At 43.2% G+C, this 17,397-nt stretch overlaps 1 protein-coding gene and 1 pseudogene across 1 annotated transcript in view; both read right to left on the reverse strand.

Annotated features, from left to right (window-relative positions):
- GRAP2 (GRB2 related adaptor protein 2) overlaps positions 1–17,397 on the reverse strand; it is a 45,207-nt gene that overhangs the window by 21,379 nt on the left and 6,431 nt on the right. The window lies entirely within an intron of this gene.
- Positions 15,329–15,427, reverse strand: LOC112551275 (annotated as a pseudogene).

The following is a 17,397-nucleotide window of genomic DNA, read 5'->3' on the forward strand; positions in this document are numbered from 1 at the left end:
GGGCGGGGGGGCAGGAGGCATGACTTCACCAAGGTGATGCAGGTGCAAATGCAGTTCATGACCCCCCCATCTGGCCCACAGCTGCCCCTGTGGCACTCCGCATGGGGCTGAGAGGCTGCCTGGGGCAGCCCATGCTGTGCTCCCACCCTCCCCTTCCCCTGGCCCCAGCCCAGCCAGCGTGCACAGCTTCCTGGTGGGGCTGCTTATGGTGCAGCTGCAGCCACTTCACCAAGGTGATGCAGGTGCAAATGCAGTTCATGACCCCCCCATCTGGCCCACAGCTGCCCCTGTGGCACTCCGCATGGGGCTGAGAGGCTGCCTGGGGCAGCCCATGCTGTGCTCCCACCCTCCCCTTCCCCTGGCCCCAGCCCAGCCAGCGTGCACAGCTTCCTGGTGGGGCTGCTTATGGTGCAGCTGCAGCCACTCAGTATTGCTCAACACTGCACTCCCAGCCAGGTGTGGGGGATGCTGTAGCCAGGCAGCTCCTGCCCCAATGCGCAGGCCTCCAGTTCCCAGCTTCAGCTCCAGCTCCGGCTGTCTTCTACCCACTTGGTCACCCACAAGTGGCTGCACATTGCACAGGGGAGGTGGAGTAGGTAGAAGGAGGTCAGGAACTGGAGCCCCGTGTGCTGGGACAGGAGTTGCCCAGCTGCAGCTCCTCAACCCCCGCCTGGCTGGGCATGTGGTGCCCAGCATGTGTCCCCATGGCCACTACTGCTTCCCTGTGCTACCTGCTGCCCAGATCAGCACAGCAGGAGCAGGAGGAGCCGCTGGAGGCAGGCGGAGGAAGCTGAGCAATACCCAGGCAGTTGCAGTTGTACTGGGAGCAGCCCCACCAGGAAGTTATGTGTGTTGGCTGGAGCTGGGGCTGGGTGGGACCATGGTGTGGGCTGCCTTGGGAGGGACTCGGCCCCATACGGAGTCCTGGGGGGCACCCTCAGGCTGGATATAGTCAATTGGTGGGCTTCCACCCGTGGGCCAGATCTAATCAGTTGGTGGGCCAGATCTGGCCCGTGGGCTGTATTTTGCCCAGCCCTGCTATAGGGGCTCCAAATACCATGGGCCTGGTTTGTTACAAATTGACAAATGATGTGCTGATCTAACCTATTCAGTACAGCAGCAGAAAGTGGCCATACTTAAATGCACCAATTGCTCTCTCTGTCTCACCCGCCCCCTCCCCCCCCCGCCAGCCTTTAGGACTGGTCCAGTGTCTGTTGTCACCATCTTCACAGTTTTAAGGTACATTAATTTTCATGCCTTACAAATGCTTGGGACATTATGTTACAGAATTGGAGGGAGCTGTTTTCTTTATGTTTACCACTATAGAATCTAATGAGCACCCCAGCGAGAGGCTTGCTGTGAGCCGTCGCTCAGCCCAGCCGTCTGGTAAAGTAAAAAATTGGCTGCTTTCCTGTGAGCCAGTCAAAAGCACTTCATGAAAATGCCCTGGTTTTATATGTCTTTATTGTCAAGCCATAAAACAAAATGGCTTTTCTACTCATAAATAACAATGAAAAATAAGATGATGACAAACCCCCAGTGAGGAGAGATGGGAGCTGATTTTATCATTTCCCCTCACCAGTGCCATAGGGCCCCTTCAAGGATTTACTACTCTGTTCCTGACAGGTTACCCCTTTCCCCATGTGCATTACATTCCCATCACAGCTGTCCCTGCCTGAATTCGACTGATAGGTGAATATTCACAAAGATCTCTGCAGTAACCTTAATTAACAATGACAAAAAATTTGGAAGGGATATAAAACCTCATGCTTCACTGTTTAAGCCCATCTCTAACTGCTAGAGGCTATGATAGGATTTAAAATGGCAGGGGTCAGACTATCCCTCCTCCTCCTGCTTCAGGGTTCTTACACTTTCCTTTAAAGCATCTGGTTGCTGTTGGGGATGGGATACCAGACTAGACAGACCTCAAGGTTGGTGTAGTTTTGTGACTCCTGCATTCAAAATGTGCAATTCGGAAGCATTTGTATCTGTTTGGGTTCTTATTTGAATGAGCCAAAGTAACAGAATTTAATGAAACAGGCCTGGAAATCTCATAAGAACAAGCTTCCTCACAACATTTTCATAATCTCTTGCTTCTGGATGTGTTGGAAATGTCAAGGGAAAAAGCTGTTTTGAGGATGTTTTAGCCCTTCCATTTCCTCACCTAGGAATGCAGAAACAGCCATCATCGTGAAATAATTTTTGGAGGACAATAAAAATACAGGAAATATGTTGCAAATCCAACAGAGTTTTGATTGATGCTTTGAGGAAGGTTAGTGGTTTAGATTTTGTTCTTTCTCAATCCAAACTGACTCACCCTAATCTTAAATTAGTTTATCTCATGGAAGTAAGACTGTCAAGAACTAAAGAAGTGGAGTGCAAGTGGGAACTTGGAACTGAGGGGGATTCTCAACTGCTCTGCTTTGTAGTGAATAATAATTCATTGGCAGTGGAGGCAGGAGTGTTTGGCTGTAAATCCAGACAAAACTGAATGTTATGAATGGGAGCTGTCTGGCCCCTCCTGATCTTCCATCTATTCCTGTCCTACCCTCAGATGTGTTCCATGCACAGCAATTCATCCTTCCTCACAACTTTGCTTTCCAAGGACAGATGCCTCAGCTGTCTACAGTGACAAGTCATTAGTAGGCAGTTATTTTTTCAGTAAGGAATCAAGTGCACAAGGCAGGAGGTGTTATGCATGCTTCTCTGCAGAGCTCCACCAGTATACTATCTCAGTGCAGATTAGCTGACCTCCTGCTAATATAGATTCTGCCTTTTGTACCAAAAGCCCTGCATCTGGTACTCTACCTCCATTCTTTCTATTTGTTCAGTCCTAGGATTCTCAAACAGCTCAGTCAGTGTAATACAAGCCTTAAGTGCAAACACCCACTGGTATTTTAATCCTGGACCTCTCACCATCACCCTCAAAATCCATGTTCAGCTCTACTGATGTGACAAGGCCTAGTTTAACCACAGACTTTGAAATAGTTATGCTAAGAGGGGTACAAAAGTCCCTTCTATTACCAAAATAAACTGTAATTGTAATTGTATAAGCACCTTTATACCACTAAAACCACCTCTACTAGGGGATGTACAGCTTTAAACCTATAACGATATGGTTTAAATGGTACACTTTGCATGTCAACATGGCCTTAATCCTGACTGGCAGTGCAATTTGCCATTCAAATTAGGCAGTCCTTCCCCACAGCTCTGCTAATTCATCTCAAAAGATACCCCCTGCCATTTCAACTGAAGAATCTCTCTGCACTTCTGAAGGATTTTTGTTTTGAAATAATATGTTGCAATGATCCTTTAATTTCATTTTTTAAGGAGCTACTGCCAAACTTGACAAGAAAAACTATTATCTCCCAATCCTTCTGAACCTGCCAACTTCTCTTTTGTGTTACTGTTCCCATCACTCCTGTTTACTGAATTATTAGTGCCTCACTAGTACCTTATTCCACTCTAAAGGGTTATGTCCTTGGCCTCCTGCATTTGTTGGGTAATTACACTGAGCGGCACTCATGACATCACAGTTTATCACCTTGGCAGCAACTGTGAGATCAGAGGAAATGAACTAGGACAGAACTGAAGGGATCAGCTCAGTCGGAGATAGAGGATTACAAGGGAGAAAGTGATGGTTTGACCCTTTTTCTCTGTATCATTTAGTAACCAACCAGTCTTCTCCACTTCTGTTATTTTTCCTTAACTGTGTCATTGCAGCCCAATAGTCCAGACACAAACAAGTGCGTTGAACCTACTGTGATGCCTCATATTTTGAGCATATCCGGATGAAACATGTTTCCTTTGCCATGCAGGGGTTTGGAAAATTTTGGAATAGGGGCATAGTTAATTAGAGCTTAGTTGTGATCATGACTTACTTCCAACCCAGCACCAGTCAGTCACTGCTCCCCTCACTGTGTGGCTGCTTCCTCCCACCTTCTGACCACCACAAAGTTGAAGTATCCTGCCATTGCCAACAGGGCCAGACACAGGCATGGGTGAACCAGGTGGCTGCTGGAGCCTGGACAGAAAGGGGGCCTGAAAATGGCTATTCTTATTCTTCTTATTATTAATATTATTATTATCATCATCTCTGGTGAAGGGGGGCCCAATACTAAAAGTTCGCCTGGGGCCACCAGGAGTCTAGGTACCGTGCTGACTGTCAAAGTCCCCTGCTGCCAAAATGCTGCAGAAGCCCCCTGGATCCATGGGTTGGATCCTGCCTGTGGGCCATAGGTTGCTGACCGTTGCACAAGGTGAATGATGCATGGATCCACCACAGTTCCCAGGGTTGTCTAAATAGTAAGCTGGTTATAGCCCAGCATCAGTGCAGGACAGGTCAAATGGAGGACCTGTGGCTTCCAGAATGTGATTTCTGCTAAGTAAACCCTGATTATTCTTTTCTGGTTAAAACCAATTAACAATTATTACTGCTTTGGGTCATTCCTTCAACTAGCATAAATTGGTATAGCTCCATTAATGTCTCTGAGCTGAGTTATACCAAGAAAAGAGCTGGGCTCATGGTTTAAAATGCACAGGACCAATTCTTTCTTATAGCACTCAAACTATGAAAAGTACCTGCAGCAGATAGGCTTTCAGTGGAAAGGAAGAAGGTAAGGATGACCCCTTCCCTTTCCAGACCTCTTTGTTCTCGCCTCCTAACACTAACAATGAGAAAAGCCCCCACATTCACAATGAGAGATAAATATGGTCCGCTCCTAATACTAAAGACAGACTTAGAAACCAGAGCACTAAGGATGACAATTGATTTTGTCACTGCAGTATTCCCTGATATTAATTTGAACTGCAGGTAAGCTAAGTGGGGGCGGCATGGCCATCAGGACAAAATTAAAATGTGCTGCACGGGCGGCTGATTTTCTTCCCTGCCATCTGTAGAAGCGGGGGAGGAGGGGGCGCAAAGACTCTTTTTTAGAGCTCAGAACCCAAGCCTAGAGCGCTCAGCCAAATAGGCCCTTGCAGGATTTAAATTATCCCTTTGATAAGCACCCTCTGATTCACTGGGTTTTTTCAAGCCTCTGTCTGAAGCATGGGTAGGGTGATCTCTCTCTCCCTTTTCCCTCCCCTCCCCCTTCTCCTCCTGTGCTGTACCCCTTTAATCATGATAAAATATATTTTAACTCGCTTGATTAAGTCAGCCAGACAATGTGCCTCTAATCTGCAGTGATCAGGGCTCTGGAATTGCAAAGGCAAACCTGCTGTCTCTCTATCAGACAGAGCAATAAGGGGTCGCTAATACAGCCCCCATTAACTACTTCCTGCAGAACGAATTTTCCCTAACTGCTCCTAAAGAGTAGGCACTTGAGGAACTCTGCCTGATGTGAACCTGTTCAGAATGGTCTCTCTTGCAGAACAGGCAAGCTTCCCCTACCCACCCTCCATACAAATACACAAAACACGAAACATAGCCACTTCCTTCTACACAGAGGGTTTTCTTCTTTTTTTTTTTCTCTCATAACCGCTTATCTAGCTAACAACCTCTCAATTTTTCTTATGTTATTTTGTAACATACTGGGTGGCATGCCTTTCAGTGCAACTCAATGTTATCAGAATAGTGATCATGTGCTTCAGTGTGTGCACATCTACGCAAACTTATTTGCTAGACAGAGCATATGTGCTTCACAGTCATAGAATTCAAGGTCAGAAGGGATGGTTAAAATATAACATAAGTACAAATGCACATCTCCAAGTTTGCTTTACACGTGCAGTATAGATTATGTATATAAATAAATGTGTGTATCTGTGTGCATACATGTATTTGTATACTTGCCTATCTATGCGCATATGCATCTGATGCCTGCTTGCAGCAACACCTGATAAGCACAACCACCTCTTATCAGCAACATTTCCCTTGGGAACATTTTCCATACTATGTATTCAGAGGACACTCTATACAGCAACAGTTAGTTTAGGAACAGCATAGCACCAGGGCACTGATATGTTGCTACTCCCAGACACTGGCTGTATTCTAGGAACCTGTTCTCTGCTGTGGCCTATCTGGGACACAAGGATGAAGTCCAGGGAGGAAAGGTAGCACCAGGTGACCCCTGCAGCCTGTAGAATCCAGGGGTTACATAGCACAAGCTAGTGTACATGTAAGCAGCTTCAGAGCTGGACTGAACTACGCTAATTGCTTGAAGCTCCTGTGAGCCACTCTGGCAGCAACAACCAGCTAGATACAGAAGTATTCTTCCCATGCACCTTGTTTCAGAGGCTGGGATGATACAAGTGATGCTACGCTTCCTAAGTATTCCTCTGCTCAGAGAGAACTCTCCAGGGGCTAGTTGCTGGACTTGTGCAACTCAGCCAGAGTGAAACAAGGATCTGGCTCTTTGAGGCACATTTCAAAAGGAGTTCAACATCTAATACTAGGTCATAATTTTCAAAGGAACCCAGAGCCTATTAAAGCACCTAATAGGGGCTACATTTTCAAAAGCACTCAGCACTTAGTTGCTCCCATTTTGACACTTTTGGCCAGATTTACAAAAGCACACAGCACCCAACATGCTCTTCTGAAAATTTAACCACTTACACTGATGCATAACTAAGAGCTGAGCTCTTTGGAAGATATGAGTACATGTATCTGCCAAAGCTTGAACCTGGACATCTTCCAGGAGCACCTTGGGGGGGGAGGGGAAGTGGGGGTGGCATTTAGCAAGTAAGATAAAGTTGCGGTATTGTTTAGGGAATTGTTGTTATATACACATATAACTCATTTACTACTTCATCTGCTTTTATAATTTTTTTTTTTTTTTTACTGTAAGCCACCATGAGCTTTTTGGGAAAAGTGAAATATAAAAATACATAAATATCTGTTCCTGTGTGTACACTGTATGTGTGTAAAGGAGCTACATTCATATATATCTTCATATATTTCATAACAAAAAGTAAACCCGTAATTACATATGCTAAAACAGGGAAAATGGTATTTCGTGTTTTCAGGATCAAAGGTGAGGAAACATTCCCTTCATTAGGTTCAACTGGCCAGATGAAGAATGGAAGGTTTTCATTCTTCTCTGAACCAACAGGTATCAGACAACAAAGAAGATAAGAGTACTAGGTATACTAAGCCAAATCTAGTAAGGCACATTCAATATTCCTATACAGTAAAGATGTCAGACTTACGGCTTGTGTCCTGTGGAACCATGCCATGGGGCCATGGGGCTTGTAGAGAGTCTGAGAACTTGGGAGTGGGGCAAGTGGAGACTGGACTTGCTACTGAAATTGAAATTCAGGCTACTGAATTTCCCACTGAAGTCCCACTGGCACTGTATGTCAACAGCAGAGGGTGAACAGTGGCTGTGTTAACCTCTACTGCTGTCCCCACCAAATGGATCTACTGCTCTCCCCACTTTCTGGATCTGGCCTAGGAGGGTGGGGGCCCAGGATAAGTTACATACTTCTGTCTTAGAGGAACAAAGCATATTGGCACACGTGGATATAGCATGTGCAAACACCGTAAAAAGCCTACTAGCATAGACTGCTAGGCACATACTATCACATTTCAAGTTAGCAACTACACGTTTCACCATCTATGCCAGCAGATACTATTTTGTGTAAAATGGAAAACAACAATATCATAAAGGAAAGTGCTATTTGTCTCATTGTGTAAGAGTCACTCTAGTAGCAGAGACAGTTGTGCAAAACCTGGAACTCTGCAACTACAATTACAGTGTGTGCCAGAAGATATAATTTTGCAGAAAAGTAGAAGCACAGTTAACACAGTAAGAAAAAGTGACATTGCTTTACCTATGAACAGTAAGACTGTTTCTGCACAAAAATGCATCTGCCTGTACAGCTTGTGGTTAATTATTGCTAAGATTTTTTTTCCTTTCACCTCTTTTTCTTTATCTATTTTCTCTTTCCTCTTGAATAACAATTCAACTAAGATTAAACATCATAACTTAGTTCAATAGAAGTTTAAGAACATAAGCACAAATGCGGGAAATCCCACAATGAGGGTTTTCACGGTGATCCTAACTTGGCCATGTTGTAAATACTGGGCTCATTTTGACTGTTAGTTATAGTTCTTCTGGGAAGGCTAGTCTCATGTTAACTACTAAGGAGCACATTGAAAGAGAAATTATCTATCTATCTATCTCTAGATATAGAGATATGTGCCATGTGGTAGAATTAATGCCACTGTAGTAACCTTGATTTATGAATGTTCCTACTCATGTATTTACATCCTCAACTTCAATGTTTGATTTGTCTCAGATATACTTCATGGACCCAGTTCTCAGAGTTGTTGCAAGCAATTTCTGCACCCTGGAGGTAGTAGTGGCTAAGGTGGTGACAGAAGCAGCTGTTGTCCTTGAGTCCCCTCAAAATTGGTGCCTGGGGCTGATGCCCCAGTCACTGAACTCTGATTATTTTACAGCTAATTCTCATTTAAACATAAAAACAGGGCCTCTCTACAATGGGTGTGTAAAAAGGCCTTGGCGTAAATGAAAGGAAGCTGGTCTATGTGGGTGCCAAGTACTTCTGTCTATCAGGGGTTTACAAGTAATTAATTAAAATAATTCCTTTGGAATTAAAGTAGCCACTCCAAGAGTTGATGCAATTCTTTTTCAGATTAGAAGGTAAATATGGATGTTTTATTTTTACTATTTGGGGGGTTTGTGTATGAACAGAAATTGAAAAAATTCAGCTAAAGGAATAGCATTAATTTAGGGCTGGTCTATGCTTTTTTCAGTTAATTGGCATAAAAGGTTGTAAATTTCAAGTGCAGTAGCTGCTCCTGACTCACTCCATGTGTGGATACTTATTGTGGACTTAAGAGTGCTTAGCTCCTGTTTATCATAATTCAAAAGTGGATTAAACTAAATCAGAACAAGGCTCTTTTAATCCAGAATAAGTATGCCCATACATGGAGGCATTCAGGAATATTAATGACAGAATAATTCTGTGTGTAGGCAAACTCTTAATTAAACCAATGTAGCTTCTGTGTACAGAGCAAGCCTTGGAGATTCCATGATTCCCTCTCTGACACTGCAAGCAATGATGTTGTAACCATCACAGCAGTCAGATTAATTGAAGCCTTATTGTGCAACCCCTGCATAATATGCAAAAGACAATCACTAATCTGCTCCATCTGTGAGAAGGTGATCAAGTTGCTTTGCTGAGCAGGGAACCACAAGATCTCCAGACCTCTTCAACAGACTACATGTGGCAAAAGGGAACTCTTTGCAAAGGTTGTGAATGAGTCATTCGACATTTCAGGTTGACTGAAGTTGTTCTGCTACATTTATTTCTAATCTTGATGTGTTATCCACTTTTGCTCATTAATCAGGATGGGAAGAAAGAGATTGAAATTATTTGTTACAATATACATATGCAAGACAGATAAGGCATGAATCTGTGTACATGATGAATGTATTTGCATGTCCATCTATTCATGTGAGTGCCAGGATGCAAACTTTGATTTTCTCATTGTGTGTGTAAACTCGGGTGACCATATCGCCCGGTTTAGCCAGGACAGTCTTGGATTTCAAAGGCTGGTTCTGGCTGGCTGTTGAAAATTATAATGGGCATCCTGGAAACACAGAGGTGCGGGGCACAGTCTAGCCAGGAGTTGAAGTGTCACAGAGTGCCTTGCAGGCAGGCAGACAGGCAGGCAGGCAGGCTGGCATCACTGCCTGCCCAGCACACAGCTGATTAGTAAGAGCATGGTCGGGGGAGGGAGGAGCACTGTCCCAGATTTCCCAGATGATGTCCTGGATTTCCGGGATTTACGTATGGTCAGCCTAGTGTAAGCAGGTGTTCTGCTTGCATGTCTGAGGACAAGCACATCTAAGACTGAATGAATGTTTGTGAAATTGCTTATAAGTGAACTGTATTCATGCAAAGGGATACACACTTCACACCTCTGAGGAACACGGGTGCTGGGGGTGATGCATGCTTTCTGTTCAGATAGGTAAGAAAAAATCTGAGTGTCTATGTAGAAGTTTCCTCAGTGTATACAGGTGTACTATGTGTATGCACATGGATTAATGCATGTTCATATTAGCTTGAGATGGAATACAGACATTCATTAAACATTCAGCAAGAATTAAGCATACATCTAGGGAGTCCCAAGGAAAGGACACAGATCAAAAAAATCAAATCCAACCTGACCTAAGATTAAGTTCTTACATTCCTGATTAGAATCCTAAATAAAAAGTGGCAAGTTTGCAAAGACTTTGACCATTTGCACCTCACATTGAAGCCTGTGAGCTGGGGGTGGTCAACAGACTGGGAATGAAGTCTTTTTTTAGCTGGGTGCCTAAATATGGGCCTGGTGGCCTAAGTTTATAGATACACAGGTTTAAAATTCTAGACAAACACATTTGCACTGATTTTACAAAACAATAGGATAGGATGGTGACAAAAGCTTTTTGAAATATAACATCGGAAAGAATTTCAAAGGGCAGAGGACTTGAGTAGCTAATTCAGGCTGGGTTACAAGATATAAAAAAGGGTTTACACAGAAGATAGAACATATTCTTGTTGATGAACTCTCTTTCTAAAGCAGTGGTTCTCATTTTTTTTCATACCAGGACTCATTTGTAAACTTCAATGGCCAGTTCCGACCCAGTGGCCCTCACTCCCAACCTGCTGCCCTCAGGCCCCAGCTCCACAGGGTGTGAGGCAGAGTGTGGGGGGCAGGGATGGCCTCAAGCAGCCTCTTTCATGCTGGAACTCTGCCAGCCTGCAAGGGAAAAGCCATGGCTTCCCATGTTTTTCTCTTTTAAAGGAGAATCCATTTGTTAAGTTTGTTGATCCATTTTTAAAGTTTGTTCATGACCATTTCATATATTCTTGTGACCCACTTTTGGGTTGTGAACCACAGGTTGAGAAATCCTGTTTTAGAGGACAAATAGCACATGGGTGGGTCAAAGGGACCACTGCTGGCTAAAAATAACATTAATATTTTATACTAAGCATAGAATGAATTTGTGTTTATAGCAGTAGATATACACCATGCTATCCAAGTAAAGGGCACTGGCAAGTTCTACATTATTATTAGGGATTTAAATGTCTTTGTTGCTAATATCACAGATTATTAAGGTTCAACTGTTGTTAAGTGTTTTTGAATTTTTCATCAATTCTGCCATTTATCTATAGTGCACTTAGCCTGGTTAATGAACTGGTCAGCTTCATTCTATGTTTAGTCATTTGTTCCCAGTGCTGCTGTTTTGAAACAAGAGGCTTCAGGAGGATATTTAAATCTAAATACAAAATTATTTTAATTGAAATTAAAATATATATTCATGACATTTGTATTCTGATTGTTCTATAAATTTCATCTTCCCTAAACCTAAACATTGGGCCTATTAAATAAAGCTTATGAGAGAGAACATTATGTTCTGGTTCAAAACATTTAAAATATATTTTGTTATTTATTTTAATGACAGCAAGAAATGTATTATTTTAATGTCGACCTGGTAATAAGACCATGCTTGTACTGGCTTTGTATAGCACAGAAGGTGATATAAGATATAGGTCCAATTCCAGATTATTACAATTAGAGAAATACATAGTTAATTTTAGCCATTCCTATTCTAAATCTGCTTATTTGGGTACATAAGGGTCTTTAAAGTGGTGGGAACTCTGGATGTCCACTGAACTGGTGATTAAGCAGGGGGAACTCCATACAGGCAGTGGATGAAAACTCACAGGCAGCACGTAGGTGGTCAGTAGGGCTGTGCAAAACACCATCATTTTGTTTTGACATTTGTTTCGACATTTTGAAGGGACAGTGTTTGTTTTGTCATTTCATTTCATTTTGAAGCACTGTCCCATTTTGTTTCATCAAAACTGTTTCACTATTTTGACTCACTTCAGTGTTTTGCCTGTAGGCCAGAATGGGGAATCATGAAAATGCCTAAAACATTGTAATTTGTTGCCTGATTCAGATGAAAACTGCAGGGATGGTAGCCCCTTCTGAGGACATGAAGCCTGCCAAGTTTCAAGGAGATAGGTGCAGAGGTTTCTCAGAAACTGCACCTCAAAGTCTTGAAAGCAAAATATACCGTCAGTGTCAGTGTCCTGTCATCTGGTGCAGATCTAGGGGCTGGCACCCTCGGAGGGCTGTGGGGCTCTGCCGAGCTCCTTCCAGGAGTGAGGCCCCCGGATCTGTGCCAGATGACAGGAGGCTGCCGCTGCTGCCTGGGACCGGTGCTGGACAGAGCCCATGCCCAGCTTCAGGCTCCATGGAGCTCAGCCCGGCGACGGGAGGTGGAGTGTAGCCCTGGCTCTGCCTGCCTCTCGCCACTGGGCTGCGCTCCGATTGGCTCTGTTAGTCCCAGGGAGCTTAGCCTGGTGGTGGGAGGCGGGCAGAGCCAGCACTGTACTAGAGATAACATTGGATAACATCTTCTGCAGCTGTTTAGCATTCTCTATGCAGGGCAGACTCACCAGCAAGCAAGCCCTACCAAACCAAACCAAACCAGACCAAAGATTGTGGAACTAGCATGACTTTTGCAATTACCGTGCTGTTCATCCTGCTTTCATGTTATATGCCCTTCCCCCAGCTCCTTACTTGTCTACTTAGATTGCAAACTTTTAGGAGCAGGGACCATCAAATTCTCTACGAGGCAGACATTCAGCTGGTATATTTTATCAGAGATCAATGCAGTTATGACAGTTCATACCAGTTGTGAATTTGCCCTCCATGTTTGTACAGTGCTGAGAACATTGGTGCCTCATTCTAAGTCTGTCCATTGGCACTAATATAATAAAAGCAACCCTTTAAAAAAGACCACAGACACCCTGAAAATCATTTACCTACAAGATGTGAAATAAATGAGACAAGTGTTCTAGTCACTGTGTGCCTTATGAGATGCACCTTACAAGGCTCTAAGCAAAATAGCATGGTATTGTATATAACTGAATACTAACCTTCAATATCAGGATCATGTATTCTCTTAATGCACACAAACAAGGCCATAGCTTTATGGTTGTTATATCTTGATTTCTGACTGCTTAACAGTCTAATCATATAATTTATTATCATTGTTTTTAAATCTGTAAATTTATTTTGAAAGAAGAAGGAAATGCCAGCATGGAAAACTATTTGACAGGACTAGCGCAAGATGATGCGTTACCACCTACCTCACCAGCCCTTGCAAGGAGCTCTTCCTCTATGTACCTTAAAAAGTCTGCAGAAATAAAACCTCAAGAGCTGCAAACTTTAGGAACTGAGCAGCTTCTACCTTTCAAGATGCACGGAGAATGTGGGTAGAAGCATGGCAGCCAGCAGTTCTCTGAACAAACAGTGAGCCTCAGACTTTTGGAAATGTTCCAACGGTGAAGTCTGCCCTCATGTAGAGGACTAAGAGAAGGCCCAAGCACATTTTAAGCAACATTTAAATCTGTACAAAAGGGCTTTGTGGTACTTAAATGGTTAACAGGACTTGCACTGGCCTTCTGCCCAAGGATGAATTTCATTTGGAATCAATACATCCAAAAGCATCATTCATATTGTACTGCTACTTTCTAGATTAAAAAAAAATATAATGTACACTTGCCACATTCTGTTGTGTTCCATTTTCCATCACCATTTCTTCTAGCCCTACCTTATTTAATTTGCTACAAGATTTGAGATTTTTATGTTCAGTTTCATCATCATTACACAACACACTACAAGTTATTACAGTTTATTAACTTTCATGTATTTTTATTTAAATTTTCAGTTTTTTTCAATTTAAGTTCTATAAAGTAATATGCACAAGAGACATAACACTCAAAATGTCCCCCAGTGGTCTTGGTTCGGTGTACCTCATTCCTGAGTCCAGCTTGGACTTTGCACAAATATTAAATACTCATCACTTCAGCTGGTCAGTGGTGTTTAGCACCAGCAGAAATCAGACCAAAGGTGTCTAAATCTGGGCATTAAAATGTGAGAAAATGTGGGTCCAATGTTTATTAGTCTAAGTCAAACAACGTCCCTGTAAAATACCCTTCCACCTGGCCTAAGGCTAAAAACACAAAACAAAAAACCCCCCCAATTTTAAATCAAATCACAGAGGAACCAGAATGGGTTGTTATAACAGGAATGAACAATAGCAGCAGCTCAATTTGCCCACAGGAGAGTCCTAAGCACTTTACAAACTGGGGATCAAATTCAGCCCCAAGATATTTTTGTGGCACTGAAAGGCTTCATGATAAGGTACTAGTGTGGGCTCTATTTCTGCCATAGCTTCATCCAGAGTAGCACCTTCCCCATCACTTCTTATTTATAATTGTTCCTACCATAAGTAAACTGATGCAAGGCAGCCATCAGTGTACATGCTACAACATGCTGACCATGTATTCTGACCCCCAACTCCATCTTGAATGCCCTTCCTGAAGTTCTGTATGTGACCACCTCTTTCCCCGTCTATGTGTTTATCATTCCATCCAACAATGAAGTTTACCCTTCTGTGGGGTGGGACACAGCAGCTCTTTAGGAGTGCATAACAGCATTGCCCAGCAGTAAAACAAATGCCCAATTACCATATTTACTCGAATATAAGACAACCCCACAATAATTATATTATATATACATGGAAATTTTATAAATTTATTATAACTCTCCAGGTACCGAATCACATTATTGGAGCCTTGCCTTGTATGTGTCTCCCTCCCACTGCTACAGCAGGAAAAATAAACCTGGGTGTGGGGTCAGGTAACCTCCTTGCTCTTTGCCCCCCTTCAAACTTCTTCTCCCTGCAGCCCCTTCCCATTAGACCTTGCTCTCCCCAGACCACATGGAAATGAAGGGCAAATTTTGAAAACACTGACTTTGAAATAAACATGCCTATAGTAATTTGCATATTACTAGATAGATATTATTGATACTTAGTTCATGCAGAATTGATGCATTTTACTTTTTCTGAAGCTGCTGCAAGTTTAGCACAGGTGCTCCATAAACACATGTTTAAGCAGCACTTTTGTATCTACTTATATATAGTACAAACTTTAAAAAAAATTTTGTTTCAAGGGCCAAATCCATTCCAAATTCTGTTGGGCAAAGCCCAATAGTCAAGTTTCAAATTTTGACTGAGCAGATCTCAATCATTCAAGTTTGTGTGTGTGGCTCTACTACTGGGCAAGTATCCTCCCTCCCAGACCCATCAGACTCCCCAGATCCATGGCAGGCATCCTATGTGCAAGCCCCAAGCCCAGAGGCCATTTGTTCCTAGCCAAAAGTCTGAGGAACAATCAATGGAGGAAGCATGAATGTAGTCCCTTATTGCCACAACACAGTGCAGTTGAGCTTCCTGCATTCAGTTGAGCATCCCAAGGCAGCTTGCTGGGAGTGCAATAGATATGTCTCCCCCTGGAAGAAACACCTTGGGGAAATTGCAGGGGTCAGCTTGCCCAGAGTGCAAGGGACAGACCTCACCCTGGAAAAACCACCTTGTTGATCACAGTATCTCCCCTGTCCGGCTTCTGTAAAAAGTTGTTAATATATGCTCAAAAGATCCAAGATAGAGGGCCATGCCCCTGCTACAGAGGAAGGCAACACCCCCCCCCCACTATACTATACTATAGCAGTGGATGAGATGAAGCTTGGGACCCTTGGAACACTTCCAAAATGACATAAATTAAACCAGAAAAAAGGCACTCTAATTCTGGTATAAAAGTGCTCATATGAGGAGATGTACTAGTACAAAAGCAGCAGTATAATTATACAGATATAATTATGATGGCAAATTTCCCTACGTAAACAAGCCTTTAACCTGTCTATACCACAGTTCCCAGTGTATAAAAGGAACATAAAAAGCCTTCCTTTTTCCTGCTCTTTGTCTGTTGTGTTTTTAGATTGAAAGCTCTGTGGGTCAGGGACTAGTTCTCACTGTTTTTACTGAAAAAATATGCATGTTCTTATATCAAGATAGTTATCTCTGTGTAAAATCTGAATGGAGTACTTACCTTGATGTAGCTACTTGAGGGAAACCCTAAGTGAGGGGTACTCGGTTGACCGTTAACTAGCCATGTGAAGGTAATGCTATTTGTGCTTCATCTCCACTAGACTGCATTCAGGGCACTTCTATGCATGCCATTAATGTGCAACAACAAACTCCACAGCTTCTTGTTTCAGAGTTTATTGCTCCCAGGAAGCTCCCAGGCATGTCATTTACATGTGCGCCCAGAGTGCAGCATATGGAGCTGGGTTAGAGTAAACCCTGGCTGTCAGGGGACCTGGGAAGTCAGCCTGCCAGCCCACGGCTGCTCTTACCAGGTTCAATGTGCCGTGGAAGGGCTGGCTGAGGCACATAAGTGTCTCAGCACAGGGCTAGCCAGCAGGCAACTACCACATCGAACCATCCTCGTCCCAGACAGCTGGGTCAGTGTCTATATGTGCGCTGCTGTGCACAAAGGAACTCCACAGTAGGGTAGTACTTATATTTACAAGTACTGCAGCAGGGTAGTACTTACTTATATTTACAAGTACAACTTGTACTTATATTTACAAGTACTACCCTGTTCCAAAGTTTTTAAATTTTCTGCACCCTAATAGGGGTGTACATGTAGATGCAAGTATAATTATACAGATATAATTATGATGGCAAATTTCCCTACGTAAACAAGCCTTTAACCTGTCTATACCACAGTTCCCAGTGTATAAAAGGAACATAAAAAGCCTTCCTTTTTCCTGCTCTTTGTCTGTTGTGTTTTTAGATTGAAAGCTCTGTGGGTCAGGGACTAGTTCTCACTGTTTTTACTGAAAAAATATGCATGTTCTTATATCAAGATAGTTATCTCTGTGTAAAATCTGAATGGAGTACTTACCTTGATGTAGCTACTTGAGGGAAACCCTAAGTGAGGGGTACTCGGTTGACCGTTAACTAGCCATGTGAAGGTAATGCTATTTGTGCTTCATCTCCACTAGACTGCATTCAGGGCACTTCTATGCATGCCATTAATGTGCAACAACAAACTCCACAGCTTCTTGTTTCAGAGTTTATTGCTCCCAGGAAGCTCCCAGGCATGTCATTTACATGTGCGCCCAGAGTGCAGCATATGGAGCTGGGTTAGAGTAAACCCTGGCTGTCAGGGGACCTGGGAAGTCAGCCTGCCAGCCCACGGCTGCTCTTACCAGGTTCAATGTGCCGTGGAAGGGCTGGCTGAGGCACATAAGTGTCTCAGCACAGGGCTAGCCAGCAGGCAACTACCACATCGAACCATCCTCGTCCCAGACAGCTGGGTCAGTGTCTATATGTGCGCTGCTGTGCACAAAGGAACTCCACAGTAGGGTAGTACTTATATTTACAAGTACTGCAGCAGGGTAGTACTTACTTATATTTACAAGTACAACTTGTACTTATATTTACAAGTACTACCCTGTTCCAAAGTTTTTAAATTTTCTGCACCCTAATAGGGGTGTACATGTAGATGCAGAGACTA

The sequence above is a fragment of the Alligator sinensis genome, unplaced genomic scaffold (genome assembly GCF_000455745.1).
Source record: "Alligator sinensis unplaced genomic scaffold, ASM45574v1 scaffold215_2, whole genome shotgun sequence".
Taxonomy (NCBI): domain Eukaryota; kingdom Metazoa; phylum Chordata; order Crocodylia; family Alligatoridae; genus Alligator; species Alligator sinensis.